General features: G+C 43.0%; 1 pseudogene; it reads right to left on the bottom strand.

Moving 5' to 3' along the window:
* Positions 1 to 787: 787 nt before the first annotated feature.
* Positions 788 to 1,401, bottom strand: LOC129149380 (60S ribosomal protein L11-like; annotated as a pseudogene).
* Between the last annotated feature and the right edge of the window lie 12,960 nt (positions 1,402 to 14,361).

The following is a 14,361-nucleotide window of genomic DNA, read 5'->3' as shown; positions in this document are numbered from 1 at the left end:
AGAAGATGCTAGTCGAATATCAGGCTTTGTTGCTCTATCCTTCAGAGCATGTCTTCCCTGTTCTCTAAGCAAAAGGCTCTTTTTGACTAGAACCTCTGAAAATGCAACACTTATTTCTACCTCATGGCTTTTCCACTGCTTCTTCTTGCTTCTGGAAGTGCTCTCTCATTTCATTTACTTTTATTTTTAATTTACCTCTTTAAAAGTTAATTTATTTTTATTGATATATAATTGACATTGTGTAAGGTTAAAGTGTATAATGCATTGATTGGATACATTGATATATTGCAATATCATTACCACCTAGCAACACATCACATAATTATTATTTCTTTTTTGTGGTGAGAACAGTAAAGATCTAGTTTCTTAGCAACTTTTGAAGTTTATAATACAGTATTGTTGTCTGTAATCACTAGGCTGCGCATGAGATCTTTCAGGGCTTATTTATCTAATAGTTGCAAGTTTGTACCCATAAACAACATCTTCTCAATTCCTCTAACCTCAGCCTCTGGTAACCACCATTCTACTCCCTGGTTTTACAAGTTAGGCTTTTAAATTTATTATTATTTTTCCTTTTTATTGAATGTATTGGGGATGACACTGGTTAACAAAATTCATACGATTCAGGGGCACAATTTTACAACACATCATTTGTACACTGTATTGTGTGTTCACCACCCCAGGTCTCCATCCATCACCATTTATCTCCCTAAACCTTCCTTCATTTCCCTGCTCCCTAACCCACCACCCCAGCAATCACCACACTGTTGTCCGTGTCCATGAGTTCTTTCTTTCTTTTCTTTTCTTTTTTTTCACTGAAAACATTTTATTGGCCTTTTGGATAAAAACGGGAATTTATTTGCCAGGAAGGATGATGCCATCATACTTCTGCTGGAACCAGCGCATGGCCTCCTCCTTGCTGATTCTGTGTTTGGCCCCAATTCAGCCTGTCCTGCGTTTCTTGTCTGCGATGCTGAAACCTGGCCTATCCAGCACCACATAGAAGTCCAGGCCGTAGATACCAATGCTTGGGTCACATTTGATCCCCACATCTATGTGTTCCTGGATCCCCAAACCAAAGTTTCCAGTATCTGAGAAGTTATTTTTTCGTAATTCGTACTCTCGCACCTTTAGTCTTTTCTCCAAGATTTCTTCTGTCTTGGCCCAATAAACTGTGCAGTGGACAGCAATCTTTTCATTTCTCCTGATGCCAAAGGATCTGACGGTGTATCTGGCTTTGGAGAAGACAGGGGTCTGGCCCGTAAGCTGCTCCAGGATCTTGGCTGCCCGCCTCAGCTGTCCCCACTCTCCCCCACACAGATGTTGAGGCAGAGCTTGCGGATACGCAGTTCCCTCATGGGGTTCTCCTTTTCCCCTTGATCCTGCGCCATGATGAGAGACAGGAAGAGAGCGAGTTCTTTCTTTTTTGGGGGGGCGGGGGGGCAAGTTAGGCTCTTTTTGGTTCCACGCCTATGTGATATCATAGTTTTTGTCTTTGACTCATCTCACTGAGCATAGTACCTACTATCTATCCTCAAGGTCCATTTCGCAAATAGCAGGATGACCTTTTTTTTTTTTTTGTGGCTGAATAATATTACATTATATATACATGCCACATGTTCTTTATTCATTTATCCATTGACAGACACTTAGGTTGTTTGCATATCTTGGTTATTGTGAATAATGCTAGAGTGAACATGGGGGTGCAATTACCTCTTCAATATCCTGTCTCCACTTTCTTTGGTTATATAATCAGAAGTAGGATTGCTGGATCATATGGTAGTTTCTTAATTTTTTGAGGAACCTCCATACTGTTTTCCATAGTGGCTGCACATTTTGCATTCCTACCAACAGTGCACAAGAATTCCCTTTTCTTCACATCCTCCTAGCTTGCTATCTCTTACCTTTTTTATAATAGCCATTCTAAATATGGCTATTATAATATCTCACTGTGGTTTTGATTTGCATTTCCCTGATGATTAGTGATGTTGAGCATCTTTTCATGTCTATTGGCCACCTGTATGTCTTCCATGGAGAAATATCTATTTAGTTCCTCCACCTATTTTTTAATCAGATAATTTGTGGGTTTTATTTTTTTTGCTGTTGAGTTGTGTAAGTTCTTTATATATTTTAGTATTAATCCTTTATCAGATGTGTGGTTTGCATATATTTTCTCCTATTCTGTAGGTTGCCTATGAATTTTGTTGGTTGTTCTTTTGCTGTGAAACAGTAATTTAAGTATTTTCTAAGACTGGTAAAAAGTATTACAGATGAGTGTCCATTTTACTAGATGATGTGTACTTTTAAATGGTATTTTTATATTACAACCATTGTGGACGTATTATGGAATAAAAAGCAACATTTGCATGGATTTTTAAAGTAAAATCTAAGGCTTCAGCCTCGCCGGTGTGGCTCAGGGCATGGCTCAGGGTTGGGCATAGACCTACAAACCTGGAGGTCGAGATTTGATTCCCCATCAGGGCACATGCCCCCATTTTGGGCTCATTCCCCAGTGGGGGACATGCAGGAGGCAGTCGATCAATGATTCTCTCTCATCATTGATGTCTCTATCTCTGTCTTCCTCTCCCTTCCTCTCTGAAATCAATAAAAATAAAAATATATTTTTTAAAATCCAAGGCTTCAATTGAATGTTATGCTTATAGCATTCATTCACCTCTGCTTTGGGATATTTCTGTGGGAAAATGTGCTAAGTATGGAAAGGTATATTTTTGCTCCTCTGTAAGGTAGGCAATTGATTTCTCCCTGTATCTGAACAATTAGCTTCTTCACAGAACTTCTAAATCTGACTACACAGGAAGCCCTCAGGGGAATAAGAATAAGGCCCATTTTATTTAATAACTCAAGATTTATTGAACATGATTAAATAAATGAGCAGTAATGATTTCTCTTTTCCCTTAAAAGCTTGTGAAAGGAGTTTTTCTTATCTGCCTACTTGGTTTACATCCTAGAGATTTTGTGCAAGACTGGGTAATGTGTTATCTCTACACAGCTTTGCTAGATAAATCCCAGAGAGCCCTCTCATCAAGGCTTTCCAGATGCATTCTATAATTGCAGAGTCAGACCTAATTCCAGCTTGTAGATTCCTCTTCTAGAATCTCTTGAATAAACTTTGTCCTTTTGTAATATTTATTTTTTTCAAATACTAAAGTGACCTCTGTTCTCTGAAATGATTGCAAGGCAACTTCTCTGACTTAATTGTGAAATACTCTACGAAGAAAGATTCTACGAAGAAAGGTGGTGCATGCACAAACTCTAATGGAACATAGAGATCTTTATTTATTTATTCATTTATTTTTTTATACATGGATTTTATTTGTGTGTGTTTTTTTTAAATCCTTACCTTTTTCCATTGGTTTTTAGAGAGAGTGGAAGAGAGGGAAAGACAGAGAGAAATATCGATGTGAGAGAAACACATCGATTGGTTGCCTCCTGCATGTGCCCCCACCAGGGCACAGGCCTGGGAGGAGCCTGCAATCGAAGTACGTGCCCTTGACTGGAATCAAACCCGGGACCCTTTGGTCCACAGGCTGACACTCTATCCACTGAGTCAAACTGGCTGGGGCCAGAGATGCTCATTTATTCATCCATTATTTCAGTGATATTTGTTAAGCAGCTACTACTGTTCTAGGCACTGTTCTACACTCTGGGGGTTCAATGATGAGCCAAACCTGATACCATCCCAGCCCTCAAGGACTCTTACCCAGAGCAAGAGATATGTCTTAAGTAAATAAGCCACAAATGCATGAATAATTTTAATCAGAATAACATAAACAGGTCTTCTCAGCCACCTCTACTCTGCTCTGGTGTATGGACAAGAGTGTCTGTAATTTTGTATTATTATTCTCATCTCTATCTTCTCTGTACAATAGAATTATACATATGCATGCATGCATTGCTATGCAACTTTGTAGTTCATCCATTTAGTAGAAGTGGAGTATATTTTCCCATTATATCAATTTGAGCTTGTTCATGTGAACTATTTTGAGCAATTATTCCAGTTGGCTGATAGTCATGAGCCCAAATGATAGTATATAAATTCTGAACAGAGGCTTTAAGAAGTATCTTGTATTTTTTTGCTTCCTTCTTATACTCCTGCCACCCACTAAAAGATGATATGGTACAGGTAGCTGCTTCTCTTTGGTGTGGTGCCTGAAGTGAGGAGCAGACCTGAACCCAAGCCTACTAATAAGAAGCCAGGATCCCTGAGCCTTGTAGACCCACAGCCAGCCCACAGAACCACAAGCAAGAGAGAAAGATTTGTTGTATCTGAGATTTGGGGGGTTGTTACTGCAACAGAAGTTGATAGTCCATCAGTTTATGAATACTTACTGAGTACCTACTATATGTTAGGCACTGGATTAGGGGCTGGGATTAAGCAGTTAGCAAAAGCAGACACTGCTGTCATGAAAATCACAGACTACTGCTTACTTTTGTTTGGCTGGCATATGTTTTTCTCATTCTTTCTTTTTATTTCATCCTTCAAGTGGGGCCAGCATGATGTACTAAGAACATGCCTGAGATCTCAGTGTTGTTTGGTCTGGTCTTGAGTTTCCACCTCCCACCAATCCTTCAACATTTGTTAGACTCTTTGGGCCCCTGGAATGGAGATATTACTATCACATTTTCATTTCCAACGGCATGGAAAATCTGTCTCCCTTGGGAAAAGAAGGGTTTCCTTGCCAGTGTCCAGGAGTTAAAAAAGATTGGGGCCGAAACCGGTTTGGCTCAGTGGATAGAGCATCGGCTTGCGGACTGGAAGGTCCCAGGTTCGATTCCGGTCAAGGGCATGTACCTTGGTTGCGGGCACATCCCCAGTAGGGGGTGTGCAGGAGGCAGCTGGTCGATGTTTCTCTCTCATCGACATTTCTAGCTCTCTATCCCTCTCCCTTCCTCCCTGTAAAAATCAATAAAATATATTTTTTAAAAAAGATTGGAAACTATCCATAGTTTAAAATTGTATCTTGTTATGAAAAAGTTTCCAGTAATTTAGTAGCTTTAAGGTATTTCATAGATGCAAGCAGAGTATGTCTTATGGCCTGGCTGTGTTCTGATCACAAGCACACAAGGTAGAGGCCTCTCCACCTTTGTTATCTGAGGAGAAGAGATTTGTCACTCCCAAAGCTTTGAGAGAACTGACAGGGACTCTGCTTAAAAGTTACAAAAAGGAGATATATGCACTACTATGTGTAATACTTTAAACAATAAAATAAAATAAAAGTTACAAACTTGTTCAAAATTCAAGGCAAAGGATATAAATGTGTTATTTATACATCATCTAGTTTAATCTTCCCAACATTTCTAAGGTGTTACTCTTCATTAAAAACATTATCCACCCTGGCCAGTGTGTGTCAGTAGTTAGAGCATTGGCCTGAGCATCAAAGGGTCTCGGGTTAAATTCCCAGTCAATGGCACCTACCTGGGTTGCAGGCTTGGTCCCTGGCCCAGGTCAGGGCGTGTGCAGGAGGCGATCAATTGATGTGTCTCTCCCACATCAAAGTCTCTCTCTTCCCCTTCCCCTCCCTTCCTCCCTCCCTCCCTCCCTCCCTCCCTCCCTCTCTCCCTCCGTCCCTCTCTAAAAATCAATGGAAAAAAATATCCTCGGGTGAGGATTAACAAAAAAAACAAAGCAAAACAAAAAATCCCCGCCCCCAAATCCAACATTACTAAGTACCTACTAGGTGGCAGATATTATTCCAGATGTCTGGGAATCTATCATTGAACAAACTAGACAGCCCTAACCGGTTTGGCTCAGTGGATAGAGCGTCGGCCTGCAGACTCAGGGGTCCCAGGTTCGATTCCGGTCAAGGGCATGTACCTTGGTTGTGGGAACATCCCCAGTAGGAGGTGTTGCAGGAGGCAGCTAATCCATGTTTCCCTCTCATCGATGTTTCTAACTCTCTATCCCTCTCTCTTCCTCTCTGTAAAAAATCAATAAAATATATTTAAAAAAATAAACAAGGTGAGGCTGGGTCCCGGGTCTGGGTGAGGCCATGCCCCTGGTCCCGGGAGAGGCCATGTGCCCCTGGATCAGGGTGAAGCTGGATCCCGGGTCCGGGTGAGGCCGTGCGCCCCTGGATCTGGGTGAAGCTGGATCCCGGGTCTGGGTGAGTGGTGCGCCCCTGGATCTGGGTGAGGCTGGGTCCCGGGTCCGGGTGAGGCCGCGTGCCCCCGGGTCCGGGCAAGGCCGCGCGCCCCTGGGTCTGGGTGAAGCTGCATCCCTGCATCCAGGCGAGACCAAACCAGAGGGAGTCGGACCTGCATTACCACTGTCCACCATCCAGAACTGAAATGTCAGTGCCGACATGTACACATAAGGAACTGGTGAACATTGAAATTGGGTCTCAAAAGAACTGTTGGTCCAGAAAGAAACTTACTACAGACTGATTCATTTGCCTGTCAGCATAACTATTATTGCTCGTCTCACATTCGGTTCTTATAAGTGTATTTCTAATAGCACATGATCTCACTCATCTAGGGGAAATGATGAACAACATAGACTGATGAACAAGAACAGACCCAGAAACAAGGAGGCATCGATCGGACTGTCGGGCCTCAGAGGGAGGGTAGGGGAGGGAGGGGGAGGGGGGAGAGATCAACCAAAGGACTTGTGTGCATGCATACGAGCCTAACCAATGGTTAAGGACAACAGGAGGGTGGGGGCATCCGTGGGGAGGGCTGGGGGATGGGAATGGGTGGATGAGAACAAATATGTGACACTTTAATCAATAAAGAAATTAAAAATAATAATAAAAATAAAAAAATAAACAAACTAGACAAAGACCTCTGCCCCTGTGGGCAGTGGGAGGCGGGGAGAGACAGAAATTATTAACAATGTTAAATAAATTAGCTAAATAATATTTTAGAATATAATGATCGCTTTGTAAAAAGAGAAAAAGTATGATTATTATCTTCTTTGGAAATAGGGTATTAGTATCAGGCCTGGGTTCAAATTTCAACACTGCCACATAACTAGATGATCCTGGGCAAGTTACTGAACTTCTCTGAGCCTGTTTCATCTATACAACCAGGATAAAATCTCTCTTCAAGTATTGTGTTGAAGACTGTGATAATGCAGTAAAATGCTTTCCACAGTGCCTGATCCATGGTAAGTGCTCAATGAGTGGTAACTGCCTCTGCTGTGAAGTCATATATGGTGCCTGTGGTTGTAGAGATATTAGGGGCCTGGTCAGGATTTGCAACCACATATATTTTTTAAAGCTTTTACATTTAGAAATAATTTTTTAAAAGTTGGAATAACAATGGTACAGAGACTACCTATTATTACCCTTATAACTCATTTATAAGTTATGTGTTCTCTCTCAGCATACAGATTCATATTTTTATGAACCATTTGAGAATAAGTTACATAATTTATGACCCAATACTTCAGTGTATATTTCATAAGAATAGGGGTATTCCTTTACGTGATTGCAGCACAGTTATCAACTTGAGTAAATTTAATGTTTACATAATTTTATGTAATCTACCATTGTATGCTAATTTTGTCAATAACCCAATGATGTCCTTTATCATATTATCCCCCTTCCTGTACAGGATCCAGTCTAGGATCAGGTATGCATTTAATTGTCATGTCTCTTTAATTTCCTTTAATCTGTGAACATTTCCACAGTTTTTCTTTGTCTTTTATAACACTGATATTTTTGAAGAATACAGTTCTCTCCCCCCTTTTTTTCCTTCAACAGATGGTGTCTTAGTTGGGGTTTGTTTGATGTTTCCTCATGATTAGATTCAAGTGATGCATTCTCAGCTGAAATATTACAAAGGTGATGCTGGGTTCTTCTTAGGGTCTCACATTTAGAGATTCACTTTGTCTACCTACATCTCACTGGTTATGTTAATTTGATCATTTCATCAAGGTGTTGTCCAATTTTTTTCACTGTACAGTTGTTTCACTATGCAATTAATAAGCAATACAAGACCATGCAAATTCCTTACTCCTAATCAAAAGTCAGTGATTCTTATCTGACCAATATTTAACATGACGGTTGCAAAATGCTGATTTTCCAACTCAAGCACTTCCTTCACCTTCAGCAGTTGCACTCTACTCTCTACTGTAAACAAGATCCCCTCCTGTCACCTCCATTTTATTTATTTAGTTATTTATCTGTTTATTATTGGTTTGGACTCATGGCTTTCGCTGTTCTCAAATTGTCACTGGTTTGGCCTACAGCCCTTTCAAGCTGGTTTCTGTTCTTGTGACATAACCCATCATCTACTTTGAGTACTTCCTTAATTTCTGGCATAATATGTTCTAGGCTCATGTAGTACCTACCTTGCCTAGCCCTGAAATCAGCCATTTCTCCAAAGAGTTCTGTGCAATAGGATCTTTTGACTACAGCTTGTGACTCTTTCTAATACACCACAGCTGGATCAGCCTGCCAAACACCAAGGCTATGTCTGTGGGATTTTTATGGAAAGGTGCATCTCTGGGGTACAGGATAATTCATGGGGAGTAATGGGAAACCAACTTCATTAGAAAGTTGTCCAGAGAGTGGAAATTTTTTCTAGTAAGTAAATGGAAATCAGTGAAGTCTCCTGATCAAAATTCTCGATACTATTAGAAATGCCAGTAAAAAGAATGGGAAAGGAGTGGGTTGAAGATTGATTTAGTAAAGATTAAATTTCTTAGCTGGGGATAGACAGTCTGTAAATACTTGATCTCCTTATATTGAATAAAAAGAAAATTATGTAAAACACCTCATAATTTCTTTGTGTAATATAAAAGCACAATAGCTAAGACAAATGAAACTAACAGAAATCTAAATTTTATTTTTGCCATGTAATATCAATTCCTTCCACTAATTTTTGTTTTGGGTCAGGACTGGCTACAAAGAATACAACTACACAAGTAACTGTTTTGAGGCTCATCTCCTTTCTCTAGCTACCCTCTAGTGGAGAGAACTGAAATTACTAGGTATACCGGTTAATAATGCATTTTTATTTCAATAGATGGAGTTACACATGTGTTGATATATATGCGATTTGATATGTATGCTATTTTGTTGTATTGACAACAAGCTTCAAAACTTCTTATGTCAAATTTGCTGAAGGTGTTAACATCATGGATATTTTTATCTTTAAAAATGTCAAATTTCATGCCAAACAATGAGCATTTGTGGAAAGTTTTAATTCATTACTTTATTTTGAAGAAAAGTGTTGCTGAAAGTTATTATATTCTTCGGAAGCTTGTGGTGAACATGCTCCATCTCAAGACACTTATGAACACTGATTTAAATGCCTTAAAAGTGATGATTTCAATGTGAAAGACAAAGAACATCCAGGTCAGTGATCGGCAAACTCATTAGTCAGCAGAGCCAAATATCAACAGTACAACGATTGAAATTTCTTTTGAGAGCCAAATTTTTTAAACTTAAACTTCTTCTAATGCCACTCCTTCAAAATAGACTCGCCCAGGCCGTGGTATTTTGTGGAAGAGCCACACTCAAGGGGCCAAAGAGCCGCATGTGGCTCGCGAGCCGCAGTTTGCCGACCACGGATTCAGGCCAACCGAAATAGTTGGAAGGCCAACAATTACAAGCATTATTGGATGAAGATGCGTGTCAAACTCAAAATCAACTTGTAGAAATATTAAACGTTGCTCAGCAAACAATTTCTGATCATTTACAAGCAATGGGAAAGATTTTAAAGGAAGGAAAATGGGTACCACATCAACTGAACAAAAGGCAAATGAAAAACAGAAAAGTCATCAGTAAAATGTTGCTTCAAGGGCATGAAAGAAAGTCTTTTTTGCATCAGATTGTGACTGGCGATGAAAAGTGGATTTATTTTGAGAATCCCAAACGCACAAAATCATGGGTTGATCCAGGTTAACCATCAACATCAACTGCAAGGCCAAATCACTTTGGAAAGAAGACAATGCCCTGTGTTTGGTGCGATCAGGAAGGTGTGGTGTATTATGAGCTTCTAAAACCAGGTGAAACCATTAATACTGATCGCTACTGACAACAAATAATCAATTTGAACCACACTTTGATCGTGAAACGGCCAGAATGGGCCAGAAGACACGGAAAAGTAATTTTGGTTCATGATAACGCACCATCACACACTTCAAAACCAGTTAGACACGTTAAAAGATCTTGCCTGGGAAGTATTAACCCAACCGCCATATTCACCAGATCTAGCTCCTTCAGATTACCACTTGTTCCGCACTTTCTGATGAGCATTTCAAAACATACGAAGAAGTGGAAAATTGGGTGTCTGAATGGTTTGCCTCAAAACAAGAAAAGTTCTGTTGGGACAGTATCCACAAATTACCTGAAAGATGGGGGAAATGTGTAGCTAGTGATGGACATTACTTTGAATAAAGTACTTTTGATGTTTCTCTTGAAATTATCGTGTTTTCTTTGGATTACAAAATCCGCATTATTAACCGGTTTATAGTTAATCTGCACTATTAACCGGTTAATAGGTAATCTGCATTATTAACCAGTTAATGATTAATCCACATTATTAACCAGTTAATGATTAATCCTGATTATTAACCAGTTAATAGGTAATCCACATTATTAACCAGTTAATAGTTAATCCAAAGGATTAACCGGTTAATAGATAATCCACATTAACTGGCTAATTATTAATCTGCACTATTAACCAGTTAATGATTAATCTGCATTTTTAACGGGTTAATGATTAACCCTAATAATGCGGATTTTGTAATAAAAGAAAACACGGTAATTTCAAGAGAAACATCAAAAGTGCTTTATTCAGCCCTAACCGGTTTGGCTCAGTGAATAGAGCGTTGGCCTGCAGACTGAAGGGTCCCAGGTTCGATTCCGGTCAAGGGCATGTACCTCGGTTGCAGGCACATCCCCAATAGGGGGTGTGCAGGAGGCAGCTGATCAATGTTTCTCTCTCATTGATGTTTCTAACTCTCTATCCCTCTCCCTTCCTCTCTGTAAAAAAGTCAATAAAATACATTTTTTGTTTTAAAAAGTACTTTATTCAAAGTAGTGTCCATTGCTAGCTACACATTTCCCCCATCTTTCAGATAATTTGTGGATACCGTCCCAATAGAACTTTTCTTGTTTTGAGGAAGACCATTCAGAGACCCAATTTTCCACTTCTTCGTACGTTTTGAAGTGCTGCTCAGAAAGTGTGTGTTCCATCAATCAGAACAAGTGGTAATCTGAAGGTGCAATATAACAAAATAGCATACATGTCAAATCGCATATATATCAACATATGTGTAACTCCATCTATTGAAAAAAATCCGCATTATTAACCAGTACAGCTAGTATACAATGGCCTAAAAACTGATTGCTGAAGGGAAAATAAAAACCAACTACACTAATTAGGCAGTGAGATCACCAGTTAGAGCTGGAAGGACTTGAACTATTCTTGTGTCCAATTTCTTGTTTTGCATACAGGGAAAAAGAAGTCTAGGAAGGGGAAAGCTACTTGCCCAAAGTTAGAAAGCTAATGGCAGAGCCAGAACACATGCTCCCTGGCATGCCCCATCATTTTTTAAAAATATATTTTTTTATTGATTTCAGAGAGGAAGGGAGAGGGAGAGAGCAACAGAAACATCAATGTTGAGAGAGAATCATTGATCGGCTGCCTCTTGCACACCCCACACTGGGGATTGAGCCCGCAACCTGGGCATGTGCCCTGACTGGGAATCAAACCGTGATCTCCTGGTTCATAGGTCGATGCTCAACCACTGAGCCATGCTGGCAGGGCATGCACCATCATTTTAAAGATATCCTTGAAAACTTGGCTATTAAAAATAAATTTAGCCCATTTGCATGCAGAAGAATTGATTGAAATTTTGTAATACTTTGTTATCCAATATATATATGTTTCAGAACTTCACTTTTAGGAATGGGTGGGGGGCAGTCAGTAGTTATTCCAAAAACCATGCATCCCACCCCATTCCCAATTTTATTTTTTAATAACAGCTTTATGAAGATATATTTCATGTACCATAAGATTCATACCATAACGTGACAGCTACTATCACACCTTTTATTTATTTATTTTTAATCTACACCCAAGGACACGTTTTTATTGATTTTAGAGAAAGGGACAGGGAGAAAGAGAAACATTGATGTGAGAGAGAAATATCCATCAGTTGTCTCCTGTATGTGCTCTGACTGGGAATCAAATCAAACGCTATCTTTTGGTGTATGGGATGATGCTGCAACCAACTGAGCCACCTAGCCAGGGAAAGTGTACTTATCTTTAACTACAGCTGCTCCAACCCAGGATTCTCAAATTTTAGTTCTTAGCAGAATTGCTTGATAAGTTTGTAAATATGCAAATTCCTGGGCCTGACTTCTGTGATTCTGATTCAGAAGGTCTGAGGTGAGGCCCAGGACTGCATTCTAAGCACACCTGCTTCCCTCATCCTACTTGATGCTAGAGTAGAAGATGCAGAGGACAGTTTGCCTCTGGCCTGCAGGCATACACACACGCCCAACCACCTGTTGCCTTTTTTTCTTATGTCAGGCTAGAGGCAGGCCACTAAATGAGGCTAAAGTAGCTGCCTAATAGGTTCTGGGTGGCCAAACAGATTGCTCATGTGTGAAGATTAGTCCACAGGCCAAAGGAGGGTTGTGTTTTTCAAGAATGGTTGCAGGCTGAGTGTGCTGGTGCCAGCTTATAACACCTGTGAGGGTCAATCATTAAATTAGCAAGCTATTTGTTAGTCATAATCTTATAAAATCCTATATAATAAAGAGATAATATGCAAATTGACCCTCATGCCCTCGCACAAGATGGCCACCCCCATGTGGTCAAAGATGGCCACCACAAGATGGCTGGCAGGGGAGGGTAGTTGTGGGTGATCAGGCCAGCAGGGGAGGGCAGTTGGGGGGTGACCAGGCCAGCAGGGAAGGGCAGTTAGGGGTAACCAGGCCAGCAGGAGAGGGCAGTTGGGGGTAACCAGGCCTACAGGGGAGGGCAGTTGGGGGTAACCAGGCCTACAGGGGAGGGCAGTTGGGGGCAACCAGGCCGGCAGGGGAGGGCAGTTGGATTGGGGGGGGGGGAACTAGGCCTGCAGGGGAGGTCAGTTGGGTGTGACTGGGCCTGCAGGGAAGGGAGGGCAGTTGGGGGTGACTGGGCCAGCAGGGGAGGGCAGTTGGGGGTGACCAAGTCAGCAGGGGAAGGCAGTTGGGGGGGACCAGGCCTGCAGGGGAGGGCAGTTGGGTGCGACTGGGCCTGCAGGGGAGGGAGGGAAGTTGGGGGTGACCAGGCCTGCAGGGGAGGGCAGTTGGGTGTGACTGGGCCTGCAGGGGAGGGAGGGTAGTTGGGGGCGACCAGGCCTGCAGGGGAGGGCAGTTGGGTGTGACCAGGCCTGCAGGGGAGGGAGGGAAGTTGGGGGAGACCAGGTCAGCAGGGGAGGACAGTTGGGTGTGACTGGGCCTGCAGGGAAGGGAGGGCAGTTGGGGGGTGACCAAGTCAGCAGGGGAAGGCAGTTGGGGGGGACCAGGCCTGCAGGGGGGGCAGTTGGAGGTGACTGGGCCCGCAGGGGAGGGCTGTTAGGGGTGACCAGGCCAGCAGGGGAGGACAGTTGGGTGTGACTGGGCCTGCAGGGAAGGGAGGGTAGTTGGGGGCGACCAGGCCTGCAGGGGAGGGCAGTTGGGGGGGACCAGGCCTGCAGGGGAGGGAGGGCAGTTGGGGGAGACCAGGTCAGCAGGGGAGGACAGTTGGGTGTGACTGGGCCTGCAGGGAAGGGAGGGCAGTTGGGGGGTGACCAAGTCAGCAGGGGAAGGCAGTTGGGGGGGACCAGGCCTGCAGGGGAGGGCAGGTGGAGGTGACTGGGCCTGCAGGGGAGGGCTGTTAGGGGTGACCAGGCCAGCAGGGGAGGGCAGTTAGGGGCAACCAGGCCTGCAGGGGAGGGCAGTTAGGGGTAACCAGGCCTGCAGGGGAGGGCAGTTAGGGGTGACCAGGCCTGCAGGGGAGGGCAGTTAGGGGTGACCAGGCCGGCAGGGGAGGGCAGTTGGGTGCGACTGGCCCTGCAGGGGAGGGAAGGCAGTTGGGGGGAGGGACCAGGCCTGCAGGAAGGGCAGTTGGGGGTGATCAGCCCTGCAGGGGTGGGCAGTTGGGAGGGACCAGGCCTGCAGGAAAGGGCAGTTGAGGGTGATCAGCCCTTCAGGGGAGGGCAGTTGGGGGAACCAGGCCTGCAGGGGAGGGCAGTTGGGGGGTACCGGGCCTTCAGGGGAGGGCAGTTGGGGGGCGGCTGATTCGGCAGGGGAGGGCAGTTGGGGGCAATCAAGGCAGCAGGGGGGCAGTTAGGCTTTGATCAGGGTGGCAGGGGAGTGGTTAGGGGGTGATCAGGCTGGCAGGCAGGCGAGCGGT

The sequence above is a fragment of the Eptesicus fuscus genome, chromosome 1, assembly GCF_027574615.1.
Source record: "Eptesicus fuscus isolate TK198812 chromosome 1, DD_ASM_mEF_20220401, whole genome shotgun sequence".
In the NCBI taxonomy this organism is placed as follows: Eukaryota; Metazoa; Chordata; class Mammalia; order Chiroptera; family Vespertilionidae; genus Eptesicus; species Eptesicus fuscus.
This window is presented reverse-complemented; position numbering and strand designations above follow the sequence as displayed.